We start from the raw sequence: 15,937 nt of genomic DNA on the forward strand, positions 1-15,937 counted from the left end.
GTAAAACAGTGAGTTTTCAAACATACTTTTTGAAATTTTGCTATCAGTATTTTATTTTTAGAGGACGCTGGTCAGCTTAATGTAATATCATCAAAACGTAAATTAAAATCCTTATTTAAGTATGTAAAAAAAACATTCAAGTGTATATTCTAACTCGTAATTAATAACATGGAACTATAGTATAGTGTTTATTTCAAAAAATGATAATTAGTTTATAAGTTCATGAAAATTATAGAAGCTAATGTTTGAAATAATTTGAATTAACTCTCTTTATAAAAATCTCATCATGTATAATATTAAACAGTATACATTATTTAAAATTAGTTCAATAAAAACATATGTATAGCTTCTCGATTATTGAAAGTCTGAGCTACCTCTAAATCTAAAAATATTTGGCCAATACTTTTTATATGGTATTTTTATTGAAAAGTGAGCAAGTGAGTGACAAGTAGAAAAAAAATTAGGTAAATAAATATAAACAATACTAGAAATCGTGGTGTGAAGATCCACCTCAATATCCATTTATGGTAATATACGTAGAGGACTTTTATAAAATCAATTAAAAATGAATTATTTTTGTAAAATCGGATTTTAATGTTCTTAAACATGTAATGATTTCAGTTTTTCTGCTGCACTGCGAAAACAAGTATGGTCAAAACTACCAGAATATTGTAAAATTTGCCATATTTCTGGTTTGATGGGAACTCCAAAAAGTTTTGCAATTTATACCAATTGTAATGATTTTGATAAAATTGACAGTAAAATATTGTTTTAGAATATGAGATAACGTGTGATAAATGTGATATAATTTGGAAAATTTGGTAAAATGTGGTAATTTTATCATTATACCTTAGATAGCATGGCATATGAATTATTTAGTCGGTTAAATTTACCTTTCAGTTATGAATTTGTTTTATTAAACATGTGGTAATGGTAACTATAATTTTGAAAACCAGAAATTCCAGTAAACCGTTATCATATAAACAGAAATATTACTAAGTAAATAATGCAAATATCACATATTTTGGTCTAAATTGAATTACGTCTTTTTATTTTACTTATTTTTTTACTGGAAATGTCTCTACCATACATTACGGTAAATTTACCAGAATTCTTTTCTCCGTGTACATATTCGGTGTAACAATGACAATCAAATTATACGTAAAATACTTTTTCATATAAATAAGAAAAAACACAAGCTAAGATGCTAATTTATGGTAAAAATACTTGAAAAAATAATGCTGTGAAATTTTTTAGATCAATTTGAATTTTATCTGATGTATCATGTCTGTAAATTTTCTTTTGCTAAAACGTTTCTTCAGATCTTTAACTTATTTTAATACGACGCTTCATATTAAGATCATAAGTAATAACTTATTTTAATAAGGCGTGTAAAATAAAGATCACGAGTAAGAACGAAGTGTGAAGAATTTATCTTTTAAAGGGTAATTTCTATATTTGTTCGAGCAAGCGCTCGAATTCACTTTTATATGGATATTCTTAGATATTTTTTTTTTCCTTTTCAACTTTCGTTTTGCTTTCAAAATGTGTGTAGCGGAAATTGATTTCTTAGCTCACTTGAGAAATGCAAAAGCGTCTGTAAGTAATGATTGTTTTATTGCTGTTACAGTAAGCAATGTTTTTCGCCATCAATCATAAAGCATCAGTTGCAGCTTACCCAGCGGGAATCATCGGTTTGGCGACGATTTTGAAAGATAAATTGGCGCATGTAACAAAAAACCTCGTAATACACGATGCTTAAATTCAATTTCTGTCATATTCAGAGAATTGTTTTCTCGTGTTAAGAATAAACTACAAGATGATAAAATAATCACTTTCTCTCAAATACGGAAACTGTTTGAAACTTCTTATTTCTTTTCAAATAAAATGGTAAATAAGAAAAAAACTTATTAATAAACAATTTTTCTGTTTTTAAGTGTATATTTTTCCTCAAAACTGGAAACAATTCAAGAAATCCTATCTAAACATGAAACTGTTCTTGGATTCGAGAATTGTTTTCTTATGTTATGAATGAACTGCAAAATGATAAAATAATCACCTTCACTCAAAAAAGAAAACTATTTGAAACTTCTTATTTTTTTAAGGTTTTAAAATTACAAAAAGCTTAACACGCATTTTTTTCTGATTTTTTAAGGTTTCATTTTTCTGAAAACTGTTAAAGGAATCTTATTTTAATATGAAAGTGTTGTTGTTCAGATTCAGAGAGTTGCTTTTTCCTGTTAGGGTAAACTACAAAATGGTAAAGAATCACTCTCGTCTAATAAATAAACTTTGAAATTTATTATTTCTTTTGTAATAAAATGGTAAATAATAAAAATATTATTAGTTTGAATTTGCCTGATTTTAAAAGAATTAATATTTTTTCAAAAAATTTAAAACTGTTTTAGAAATTTCAGCTTTACATGAAACTTATTTCTCTTTTATTTTTCTTTGTATTAATTAATAGAAAAAAAATAAAAGAGGAATAAGTTTCTTTTCTGCAATGCATGAAATCTGGAAAAACTAAATAAGAGAAAAATAAATTTTCGAAATTAATTTAAGAATAAGATTTTCGTTATTATTTGTATGTTTCCAAACATGGTAATTATTAACGAAGAGAAATAATCAATGCATTTAATCAACTTATGAAAATTAGAGAAAAAAATTTAATATATGATTTCTGCAATGTGCTTAGAAATGCTTATTTGTGATTTAGTTAGAACAAAAATTGAAAAAATGCATTTATCATCTTTCAAATTTAAAAATGCATTTTTCTTTCAAAAAAATTGATTTTTTTCCTTTTAGTGTTCCTCATACTATTGTTGTTGTTGTTGTTAATTTACGTCGATGTTATTATATATTAAAATATAATATAATTAAATATTAAAATATAAAGATGATAATGTCTTTACAAAAGTAAATTTTAAAACAAACTTCATTAATGCCCGACTCCAATGTGTAGATTTTATATATTGAATACCGGCGTACTCGATAATTATCATTATCAATATAAATGATGGTATTTGATACTTATCGCTGTCATTATTAGTAAAATAAATACAAATATACAGATGTCAATGCATTGGTCATTTTCATTTACACCTGAAAAAACAGTCAAAAAACATAATTTTTGNTCGGTGATCTGATGGGAACCGTATCTTAACGATCAGTCCGCTGCGGGACCCTCATACTATTATATTGATATATTTTACTTTGGTATATTATTAGAATTCTAAAAAACACTACTTTTGTGGATATGATCGTGTGAGCTGATGACAAGATTAAATAATTTCATTATTATTTTTTCTAATTTCGGTTAATTTTTAATTTTTTTAATATTTTTATACATTTTATTCTCTTTAATTATTTTTCCTTTTCCATTTCTTTCCTTGTTTTCCTCACATTTTTATTTTATATTAGGATCTAATTACTTGCAGCTTCTACGCAGTTAATAAAACTTATTAAACCTTAAATTCTTAATTTGTGTTTGAAAATTTCTCTTTTCATTCATTCTTAGTTGCCTCTTTATATACATACATATTCAAATTCCAACTCTAAAATCACCAAAATCGTTATTAATTGCATTCTCTTCGTACATCCTTATTTTGTTAATAAGATTGTTTTAGTAATAACGCAAAATATAGCTGTGAGCAATTTTACAAACCAAAGCTGTAAATGAGGTCTTGTGGTTTAAGATATTAGCATACCAACTTTGGTAAAACAGCCGTTTTCGATGACTATCCCTTGGAGGTTTTGCTCAGCTCCAGGGCTTAGGGTCGATCAGTGCACCTGTCTAAACAAGATTACAGAGTGGATAGCGGATTAAGGTCCGTGGTTATTGTTATTTGCGTGACTTGAACTTGCAATGAGGGTATTCCGCTACCTCCGCACCTTTTAAAACAAAAGAAAACCTGCTGATGGCTGATTAATGGAGGTTGGCTTCTGGCATAGATGAGTCTGACGGGCTTAAGTTGGGGACTGTGTCAATACAAACAGCTGTTTATAGGCATGCCACGTATTTAATATTTGTCCTGATTACATAGATGGTTTGAGTAGAAAACTTTATTGGCTTTAATTGCATTAGATAGTTTATTGTTGCTGAGTTTTGCTTTTATCTCTTAAAGATAAACTAGTTAATTTTTTAATGAATCTAGTTAAACCAGAAAGTGAAAGAGAAATGAGAGAGAACATTTCCTAACGGCAGTATTTTGTTATAAATAAATAAAATTGTGAATAATTTAACTCATTTACTGTTTTAAACACTCCTTTGAAATAGTGTTTAAATTTAATTTTAAATAAGTTTAGTTTAAAATTTCAGTAGTTACTTTAGTGAATGTATATATTTTAAATTTCATTTTTTTTTTCCTTTGCATATGCAAAAGTCGACAGTGGGAAATATTTTTGTTTGGAGTGTTGATTTGAAATATTTTTGTTAAACATTATGTATTCAAGTTGGTTGTAAACGGAAAGTACTTAAAAAAAGTTCATTCGATGCTTTCGATCACTGATTAAATGTCAATATGTGCCTGATGAAGTGTAAAATAATATATTTATCAAATTTTTCGGATATTCTTCAATATCGCCACATATTTTATTATTTTTTATTTAAATAAATTTTTTTAAGTTATTTTAAAGGTTAAAGATCTGATTGTAATTAGTATCGTGAAATCAAACACGTCACATTAAGCACATGGATAACGAAAGGAGATCATTAAAAAAATATATTTTAACTGTGAATTAGTCGTTAAACTCGACCAGTTTTGTTTTTATCCCTAATCTAAAATTACTTTTAGTTAAAATGTCAAACATCATAAATTATGGTTTTGTAATGTGTGATGAAATTTGGTAATTTTATCATGATACCTTAGAGCAAAAACTATTTATTCGGTAAATTTGACTTTCAGTTTTGTATTTTTTACTAAATGTATGGTAATGTAAACTGTAATTGTGAAAACTAGAATTTCCGATTAACCATTACCATATGAACGAAAAAAATACCAAAGGAATGATTTAAATACCGTATGTTTCAGTTTCCATTACCAGAATTATGTTGTTTTTTTTAACCCAAATTGTCATTACCATATACTATGATAATATACCCAGAATTTTTTTCTCCGCATATCAGAATAAAAATTTGTTTTATTTCATTTAAACATTATATAGTTCTTAAAAGTTTTTCAACTTAGAAAAAAAGTCATTTTTCTTTTTAAAAAAATACGAATTTCTATTAGTTTTACTGTAGCACGTTATTATATTCTATTATATTATGTAAAAAAAGACAAGATATTTCAAAATACCTTAATATTTCAAAAAACGCATTTTTATGTTGCAAATTTTAGAAATTGAAATAAAAACAGAATGTTTTATGAGTTTCACTAAGAGAGGAGAACGTTTTCAAGTATTCGCATAGCTTTTAAGCGATGTTTTAACATAAGATATAATTCTATCAGTGTTTGCTTCCATTTGACGTAAAATAAACATCTTCTACATTAAGGTGGGTTTATTTAAGTTCTGATATGAAATGTAAGATGCCGTCACTTTTTATGACTCTGAGTAAACTAGGTAAAATAAAAAAGGAAAAACCTCTTTATCTCTTATTTTTTATAAGGTGCATTTATTTTTATTCTGCTTATATTGCAGAAATTTAAATTCTTTTATAATTTTTATTAAAATATATAATTTTTGTATTTTAACAATACAATATCTACAAAGAATTTAAATTTTTTTGTTAAAAATTAATTTGAATGTTATCACAATGTTTATTTAATTGTGTGAATTATGGCTATATATTTTAGACGCTATATATGCATTCAAGAAATATTTCCTCCAAACGTTATTCTAGTTTAAGAAAAACAAACATGGTTTAGAATGTCCACGAAATTGATTATGTCACACCTTATTGTATTTAAATTTTATAAACAAAAATGTAATCAGTTCCAAACGGAGAAAAATATTCTGATAAAATTACCGTACTGCTTAGTAATGATATATCTTATAAAAGTAAAAAACCCTACTTCTGTTTAAAACCAAAATATACGCTATTTAAACCATTCGTTTGGTAGTTTTTCCGTTCATATGGTAACGGTTTACTGTTAATTCTGATTTTCAAAATTATAGTTCTTATTACTACACATTTAATAAGAAATATAAAAATGAAAAGTACATTTAACCAGATAAATGGCTTTTGTACCATGCCATGCTATAAGGTATCATTTTAAAACTACCAAATTGTTCCCATATTTTCCAAATTTTATCAAATATTATAAAACTGTATTTTGAAATTAGTTTTACCGAAATCAAAGCTTTTCGGTAAAAATTACCGAGCATTTTTGTGTTCCCATGGAGTCGGAAATACGGGAAATTTTATTATATTTTGCTTGTTTTGACCATATCTTTTTTTAGTGCAGTAAATATACCTTTTTTTATCTTTATTGTCCAAGTATTGTGTATTTGTAAAAATATATTTTATAAATATATACCCGTGCATAAAATATCTCAGTTTTATCTGCAAATGCATAAAAATAATTTTATTTATAAAAAAACTTGCTTGAAAATATTATTTCTGATTGCGCCTCTGACGTAGTATTTTCTTATAGTTTATTACTAGCAATTAAAATATAATTTAAATATTATATAGCACATATTCGCTTTAGCATTAAGATTTCTAAAAAAAATTTTAATTCAATAGCTAACGACTGTAATATTATTTATATTGCTATTATCTAGTTTATACTGTTACTTTGTATATTTTTCATATTTGTGATGGTTAATATTTTGATATGCTTAAAGTAATTCGTTTTTTACGTCAAATGTTTACAGGGGTTAAATGAACTCAATAATTACAAGAGATAATCTTTCATTTTGATTTCCACCGAATACACTTTTTTAAACTTATATATCACTTCGGTAATTTTTAATTACTCTCATTGCTTATTACTATCAGTGATTGGTGTTTTTTTTATCTTTATAATATCATAATCAGTCGTGCTCACTATAATTAATAAAACGTTAAACGTTTACAAACACAATGTGAAATAAATAACTTTTGATTTAATGAATCTTTTATGTATTCTTTACCGAGTTTAATTTGTTCATATCATTCATTCTTATTTAACATTCAATGCGCTACTCGTTATACACAGTTAATGCGCAATGCGTTATACACAATTCAAAATGTACAAGTATAGCTGCAAATTCGAATAGGAAGTGACAAATAGTAATACTGGTTGAATACAAAAAGGCATATTTAAAATATGTTGGTGGAAGTAATTCGTCTGATGTAAGTCTTGCTGTAAATCTTAAAAAATCTTGATATGAAATGTAAAAAAGTGCAAGGACTAGAAAAACTAAGCAAACTAAGGAGAACTATGCTAAACAGCATTAACTATGAAATCAAAGCACTGATTATTATTATTTTTTTTAAAGTTATACGAAATGTTTTATTATGTTCAAAAAAGACTTGGCTCTGTCAGATGCAAAAACGTTAAAAAAAAAGCAATGTTCATTGTTTTATTGTCAAAACTTTATTAGTATTATTTGGCTGGTGGATTTTTTTTAAAGAGGCTTAGAATTTTATTTAATAATAAAATGTGAAATATATAGATAATTGTATTGTTTATACGTAACGAATATTTTATATCTAGAATAAGGAGCTTATATTTCATTAAAGAAACATTTTGACATATATTTAACATTTTGGTACCTAGACTAATGGTTTGAAATTGCATATATTTAACGCGTATCCAGTTTCCTACTATATTACCTATTTTATTAGAAAGATTAATAGACGAGGATTTTTATTATTAAGTTGAATTGTTATTGTGTGTTCTGAAAGAATAAATAAGAAAATGAAAAACGTCTTAAATATTTAGTTTTTGTTTTACAAATGCTTTTTTTTATCGTTTAAAAATTTTATATAACGAATTTCGCATATTTTTCAGAAGTATTTTAGTGATATTATACGCAACTGTACATTGCACTGTCTCTTTTTCTTAATTAGAGTAAATCAGTGATTTCTTGGCTTATTATAACTGTAAATTTAACGGTTTATCAGATTTTATGGTTCTGGTTAAAATGAATTTTACGGTTAAAAAATACAGACACCCTAAATGCCTATACTCTTTACCGTAATTTGATCTGGAATTTTTTACGATGTAGGATTTCGGTAAGAAATTAAACATTTCTCTTAAGTTCTATGTTTAAGGACAAAACGATTGCGACAGATCTTAGAAACTTTTTAAAAATAAAAAACAAACACGTTTTTTTAAAAAGGATTTTGCAGTAATTTGAGTTGATCATCTTATTTGCTATTTTGAATTTATTTTTATTTAAACCAAATTGCGAGCTCAGTCTTTCATAGACCTTGCATTTATGTTCTAATTTTAGCTCTCTGTCTATAAATTGATTTCATTCACTATTTTAAACAAATAAGACCTTTAAGTAAATCAAGATTTTTTTTGCAACAGCAAACAATTCCATTTCTGTGTTTAAAGACTGAAAAATCTCTTCTTGTGACTGATCTTTCAAACGTTTAAAAATGCAAAAATTGACGTTTTTGTAAAGTGTTTACAATAATTTGCGTTGTTTATTGATTCGCTATTTTTAATTTAATTTCATTTGAACCTAACTATAATTGCATTTATGTTCTAATTTTAGTTCTCTGTCTATAAATTGTTTTCATTCACTGCTTTAAATAAAAAAAGCTAAGTAAATTAAGATGTTTGAATTTTTATACTTAAAAAATTTCCTCTTACTATTCAGGATTACGACAAGAACGTTCACTCTCTTTTTCATTGTTTTCGTTATTACAAAATAAAATTCATTATTTCCATTAAATATACTAGAAAAAAAATAAAATTGTCGTGTATTGTGAAAATTCGATTAAGTGAAAGAACTCTTTTAAAAACAAAAAAAAGTACTTTAAGTGTCTTACCATTAAGATCTTGATGAACACTTGTTTCGGAAAGACAAGAGAGAAAATTGGAATTTTTCTTTTTTTCTTTTAGTTTCCTTTTTATTTCATCAGATCTTTCTTTTCTTGAATGAACATAGCTGCGTAGCAATCTTCGCAGAGGCCTGAATTTTCAGAAACAATTTGGATCTGTGCATTATCTGTTCCTATATTAATTTTTTCATTTAGATATAAAATATCGACTGTCAAATATTGAATTAACTATGCATAATTCACCATTTTAACTTTATTAGAATATGTGTTGTTTTCAGAAAATAGACTTGACAACATAGTTGACAGATCTTATAAAAATAGTGAAAATGAATTATATGTTTTGAATCTGAGCTCAGAGATGCTTGTTATTTCAAACTATCCTTTCCGACTGCTCATATTCAACTTTTATGCTACAAACTGCTCACATCTAAATTAAATACTTCATACTTCAAATTCCTTCAATCCAACTTATTTGTTTCAAACTGCTCCTATCTAAATCGAATGCTTTAAACTGCTCTCATCTAAATTAAATGCTTCAAACTGCTCCAATCTACATTGCATGCATCAAATTGTATCCATCCAAATTAAATGCTTCATGCTTCTAATTTCTCCAATTTAACTTGTTTCAAACTGCTCCTATCAAAATTGAATGCTTTTAAACTGCTCCAATCTAAATTAAATGCTTCAAACTGCTCTCATCTAAATTAAATGCATCAAACTGCTGAAATCCGAATTAAATACTTCGAACTGCTCCCATCAAAATTAAATGCCCTCATTCAATTTAGATTCTCCAATCTTCCCTAAAACATATTTTTCATATTAAATTATTCCTTGCCTGATTTTACCTCTATCCATTTTAATCTATGTCCACTGCTTACAACTACATAAAAAAAAATTCTCAGTGAATTGTTTAAATTCTGTTTCTCTTTGTTTAAAAAAAGATTAGGACTTTCTTCAAAAAATTTATTGTTGCAAAAAATTTGAAAATTGGTAATTTTAGTAATGCCTGTATCACTCATAAATACTTAAACGCGTTGAAAATCGTGAATTTTAATTACAATTTTAGTTAGAGTAAATTATTCCTCAAAAAATTATTTAATAATACTGCTGCTTTGATTTGTTCTAATATCAATGAAAAGATAATTTAAATCAGAACAAAAATATTCAAACTACATCAAAACAATGAAAACCAATTTTTCTAAAATATGTACAAATATTAATTATTTTAAAATTAATTCAAGACTTGATGTTCTGTAAACGTAAATAAAATGCTCTTACTCAAAGTTATGTTATTCACACGGAGAGAAAAACTCTGGTAAAACTACTGAACTGTATAGTAAAGAAATTTCTTGAAAAAAAGAAGAAAAAAAACATAATTATGGTAAAAAACAATCATGTGATTCTGGTTAATAAAATCAATATCTACGGTTACCGGAAATTTTGGTTTTCAAAATTATAGTTCGAATTACCAAATATTTAGTAAAAAATGCAGACCTGAATAGTAAATTTATTGAAATAAATAGTTTTTACCTCATGCTCTAAAGTATCATGATAAAATTTACTAACTTTTACTGCATTTACCAAATTATATCACATATTCTAAAACCCTATTTTATTGCTAATTTTACCAAATTCATTACCAAAGAGTTATTGTTAAACATTATTGAGCTATTTGATATTCTCATAAAGCCAAAAACACCGTAAATTTTACCATATTCTGGTAGTTTTGACTATACATTTTTTTTCAGTGCAAACTATACTCCAAAAAGTTGTTCAATGCAAACAAAAATAATAATAGTTTTTATAATCGCAAAGTAACAATATTAAAACGATGTTTTGAGTAAGAGTTTATCCTGTCTTAATAAGTTCTATGTAACATTATGGTCTCAGTTTAATAAAACGCGCAAAACACATACTTTAAATCAATGAGCTGTAACAAATAATTTCTATTTGACTTCTACACTTTTAAAACACAAATTTAAAGCTATAATAAATTGTTTAGTCGTCATTCAAGCAAGAAAATCACCGGTATCTAATTAAAAAAGAAGGGGAAAAAGTATCAGTAAAATTCGATAAGATTCATGTGGATTAAAAAGTTATTAAGTAACTCAGTACATTAAGTTTTGATTAGATTCAATTAACTATGTACATTACATTGCCTGTTTTTCGTAAAAATTTAAAAGGAAGCTTAAAAACTTTTATATCTCCTGTAGGTTATTTTCTTTTATAGGTTGCAACACCCTAAAATTTTCTTACTATTATGCACATTCAAATATTTCAGTATTTGTTTTCTTTTGTCTTCCGAATGAAATATAAATGATTTGTGAGTCATCTTAATTATGAAAAAGTCGAGCAGAATATTGTCTAAAAAATTATATTTTTCAGTATCTTAGACTCAGACAAAACAAATAGTAAGCATTTTCTGCGCTAAAACATGTTTGTTTAGCTCAGTAATTTCTTTTGCATAGATTAAAACTATTATCATTTAGATGCCTTTCATTTTATGTAACTCTTCACGATATTTGCAGATTCGAAACGTTTGAATATTAAACGAGATTGAAAAAATATAGTGGGTGAGACAAAAGTGGCAATAAAGTACACGTCTTGAAATAACGCGTATAGGTTCTATAATGCAATTACCTTTAACGTTCTATGTTAACCATTATCCATTTAGGAAATGTGAACTTTTAATTTCGATATTATTTTGAACTCACAGTTCTTAATTCGATGAAGTATTTTATCACTATGAATCTTAATAAATTTAATATCATGCAAAGACTTTAAAATATCAGTATTAATTATTGTTATTAGGCCTTTCAAAAAAGTTTCTTAATTTTTTTTTCGGAATTTTTTATCAATATTATTTTAATATTGGCTGGAATATATAATGACAGGTCTTGTTTAAGAGCAAAAGCTATATTGTATACTGAAAATATCTTAGAAATGTCAAGTAATATTTGATAGAAATACAACACAACAGCGTTTGTTGTGATGTATTTCTAACAGATATTACCTGAAACAGAACATCACAATTCAATGCAACAGTACTCTTTGAAAAAGTTATAAATTAAAAAAAAAACAAAAAGTTTCGTGATGTGTTGCAATTAGGAAGAAAAACGATTGAAGATAAATTATCGAAATTTCAAAATTAAAGTCTGCTTCAGAAAAGGGAAAAGACAAAGTTTTAGAGAAAGTTAATCAGAAAAAAAAATATTCTCATTTTTTATTGTTTCTTTTGTTTATTTGCTGAAGCTTCTAAAAATATTCTTAAATAAATCGAAACGTTTCTAGATTTTTAATCCCTTAAATAAATTTCTCAGCATATGTAATGAAAAGCAATTCGTTGCAGTTGTTGACCATTTTTATTGCACAAATGCATCTATCCTTTTTTCTCTTCATTTGCAACATATCCTTACAACAACTTTGATCAAAGGTTTTGTTTGTTTCTTGAACTGTTTCAGAACACATGTTTTTCCTTGTGGCATTTTTTTTTCAAGTATCCGCAATTATGAGAAACGCAAATAGATTTTGATCGTAAAAAATTCTAAGCTTTCACAGCATTAAACAAAGTAACAAAAAAGGCTTAAAACTCAGCCGTAACAAATGCATAACAAATTGCACGCTCAAGGCCATTTCTCTCACCCAAAAAATGAACCCGTTTGCTTTCCATGAAGAAAGCCAAGAATAAGCGTTAATAAATACGAGAAAGTGTCATAAAACGAATGTTTGCTATGTTCCATTTGTTCGAAGTTCTTACCGTTTATTTCCTATCGTAAAAAGTTGAAACAGCGTAAAATAGTATGCCGCAAAAAGAATGCAAATGTCCTGATGAAAGCAAAGGTATCTGTTTGCTTTCCTGGTCTCAAGATGTTTAAACAAATTATTCAGCTGAGTGCGCTGAATCGAAAGTAGAAAAAAAAATATAAGGTGTGAAGAAAAGAAAACTTTTTTAAAAGAATGAATAATAATCTCATGAAAAATGCATGTTTTTTTTTCCTATCCAGAGACAGATTAATCGGATTATTCTAAGGAAAATAGGGTTCTTATGATTTACTGGTGGTAAGTTTATAATTGGTTATAGGTTTTTTTTTTCACGCCTGGCAATGAGGGAGTTCATTTAGATACACGATTTAAAATATTATTCCACATTGAGAATTATTAAATAAAAAAGTGCATTTTGATTCGCACAATTAATAATGTATCTTGTTATATGGGCTAGAAAGAAGAGGAGAATAAATTAAGTTTTGCTGGTAAAAAAATATCAAAACAAAAAAATTCATTAATTTTCTTGATGTTTTATTTATTTCTAATTTGTTTCTTGATTATATTTAAATTGATCATAGATATTCAATGCCAGAGGGAATTTCTTACTCTTGCACATTTGATTTAAAATTTCCAATGTTATTTAAAATTCTTTTGTAGTTTATGTGTGGAGACTGTATTCTAAGATAATGAGATCTGATGCATGAAAACTGAATAAATGTCCTATTAAATGAAATTTCTTAATTTCACGTTAGGGGAAATATTTTTGTTTGAATTTTAATCAGTCACATTTAGGTTTTAAACATAGTCACACATTTTTAAAACAGTGATAAATTTCATGAATTATTAATAAATCTAAGAACTATTAAAACATAACTCTATATTACATTTTATAGGATTAGTTTATAAGATTTTCATCTCTTTTTAAGCAACTCAAGTATTACGAGTATTACCTTCTATTAAAAAAAATAAAAAAAGTTTATAAATTAATGGGACGATTTCCGTATCGGTGCTTGATCTAAAATAACTGTCAAGTTTTGGCGACTTTAAGACAGTGTCCAGCCCGAAACAAAATACTACAGAAAGGGACAAAGTCGAAGTGTTTAACTTTTATTCACCCTCAGTCAAACCTCAACATATTTTTCCTTAAATTTTGCAATTTTATAGTCCGCTTGGCACCTTGGCGATTGTACACTACGGAACCGATTATCCGGAACGATCGGGACCATGACTATTCCGGATAACTGATTTTTCCGGTTTTCTGAATCGCTACAAAAAGCCTTTATTTCTATTGTTAAAGTAGGCTTTCGAACTATNTTAAAAAGAAGAAAAAACGATGAAGTAATACACTAATGATTATTTCCAAAATGATGGTAAGGTAAACATCTTTCAAAAAAGAAAGAAAAATCCTAAAATATTATGAGGAAAAAATTTTTTTTTTTTAAAAATGGCGGGAAAATGTAACGAAATTCGTTCCGGTTTCTTGGTTTTCCGGTTTTCTGATTTCCGGATAACCGGTTCCGTACTGTAGTTGGCTTAAACAGCTACTCCCAAGTTAGTGACAAGCTACGATTCAATTAAGCAGTAATTCCAAAGGCATTTTAAGTAGGGTTGAAAAATTTCACTTCTTTCGTGTGTCATTAAGGGAAATGAAAGAATTAAAGTTGTTATTGCAAATATATAAGGCTGAGATACCATTAAGCAAAAATATGATGCTGTTTTTATGTCATGATTTATGAATCAACATTCATGTCAGCACTTCTACAAATATCTTTTATAAAGTAACACTACTACAAGCATATTTCAGATAAATTAATTAAAACAATTTGATTCTCAGAAATAACTCCATTGCTTCTGATAAAAAAATATAGTTGTTGAAAAGTAACTAATAATTGTTAGGGATGAATGACTCAATAAGCTACTATACTTGAATTATAATATTTAAAATATTTATGCTCGGTAAATTTTGCATTTTTCATATTGTTATTGGATCCCAACATTTGGAAGATTCGGAATTTTTGCTATTTTTTTTTTAATAAAAAACTTTATTTTTTAAAGATAAATAAAAAATATATTTTTTGATTTTCATAGACGGCTCATTTGTTATCCAAATATCCCGTACTGTAATAAAAAATAACCTTTGTTAAAAACACAACAGATAATAGCTAATATTCCTGTACTTAGAGCTAAAATAAAATTTTAATTATTCTGACTTATCTAATATATTTAGTGACAATCCTCATATGAACCTTATTGATTTGATTTTATCACCGCCGTTAAACAGCCTACCTAACTTTTTTAATTGTTTGTAATTTTGAACCCAATTTCAAAGACAAGGGAGCTACTGCATCTAGTATTGGGAGAAATTTTTGATGAAACTAATCCGCATTTAAGTCACATGAGGAGGAAAACCTCCTACGGTTAGGCTGACAGCAAAGGGACTAACCCATGATCCGTCTACCACTGAGGATATTTTACGTCAGCACTGTGGAAAAATTTATATTGACAGCCATAGCTGGGATTCGAACTTGGTTGACCTCCTTGGGAGGCGTGGTCCTTAATGTAAATCAGACCAGACTTTTAACATCAATCTAGTATTAGGCCCGCTATACCGTATTTTGTCTTTTGTTCTTAAAATTTATAAGAACTCAAATAAAATTTCGCTTTAATAATATGATAAAATCATGCGCACATATTTACTTCATTTTTTGCAACGAAATTTGTTCATCGGACTACTTCCCTGGAAATAAATACTTTTAACTGCTACCATTATTGTACTGCTTAATGTATTGCATGAATCTTTTGGCTCATTCTTATTTTCGATATTTCATTCCAATTGTTTTTAATTTTCATTGAGTTTTATCCACTTATGAATCCACTAATTACACTGATTTAGGGTATTCACCATTTTATCTGTTTTTATAAATGTATTTTACTTGATCTGTTTATATGATTTTATACACTTTTGAATGCACCTGCTTCATCATGCACCGCTTTAACAATTCCATATGTTTTGATAAGAGAAATTTGTTATATGCATTTTACTTTAGATTTGTTTTTAAAATTGTTTGTTTGACGCAGCATCTTTTTTTGTGAACCTAGTGCCTTTAAACTCTACATTCAATTCAATTCAATTCAATTACAATGTCTTAAAAGGCATTCGTATATAACTGTATGAAAATCGAAATCAAATACTTTCAAATAAAAATTGCTTTTATTTGACAATTATTA

At 26.8% G+C, this 15,937-nt stretch overlaps 1 protein-coding gene across 7 annotated transcripts in view; it reads left to right on the forward strand.

Annotated features, from left to right (window-relative positions):
* Positions 1-15,937, forward strand: part of LOC107438554 (muscleblind-like protein 2) — a 400,349-nt gene that overhangs the window by 197,462 nt on the left and 186,950 nt on the right. The window lies entirely within an intron of this gene.

This window comes from Parasteatoda tepidariorum, chromosome X1 (assembly GCF_043381705.1).
Source record: "Parasteatoda tepidariorum isolate YZ-2023 chromosome X1, CAS_Ptep_4.0, whole genome shotgun sequence".
Classification (NCBI taxonomy): domain Eukaryota; kingdom Metazoa; phylum Arthropoda; class Arachnida; order Araneae; family Theridiidae; genus Parasteatoda; species Parasteatoda tepidariorum.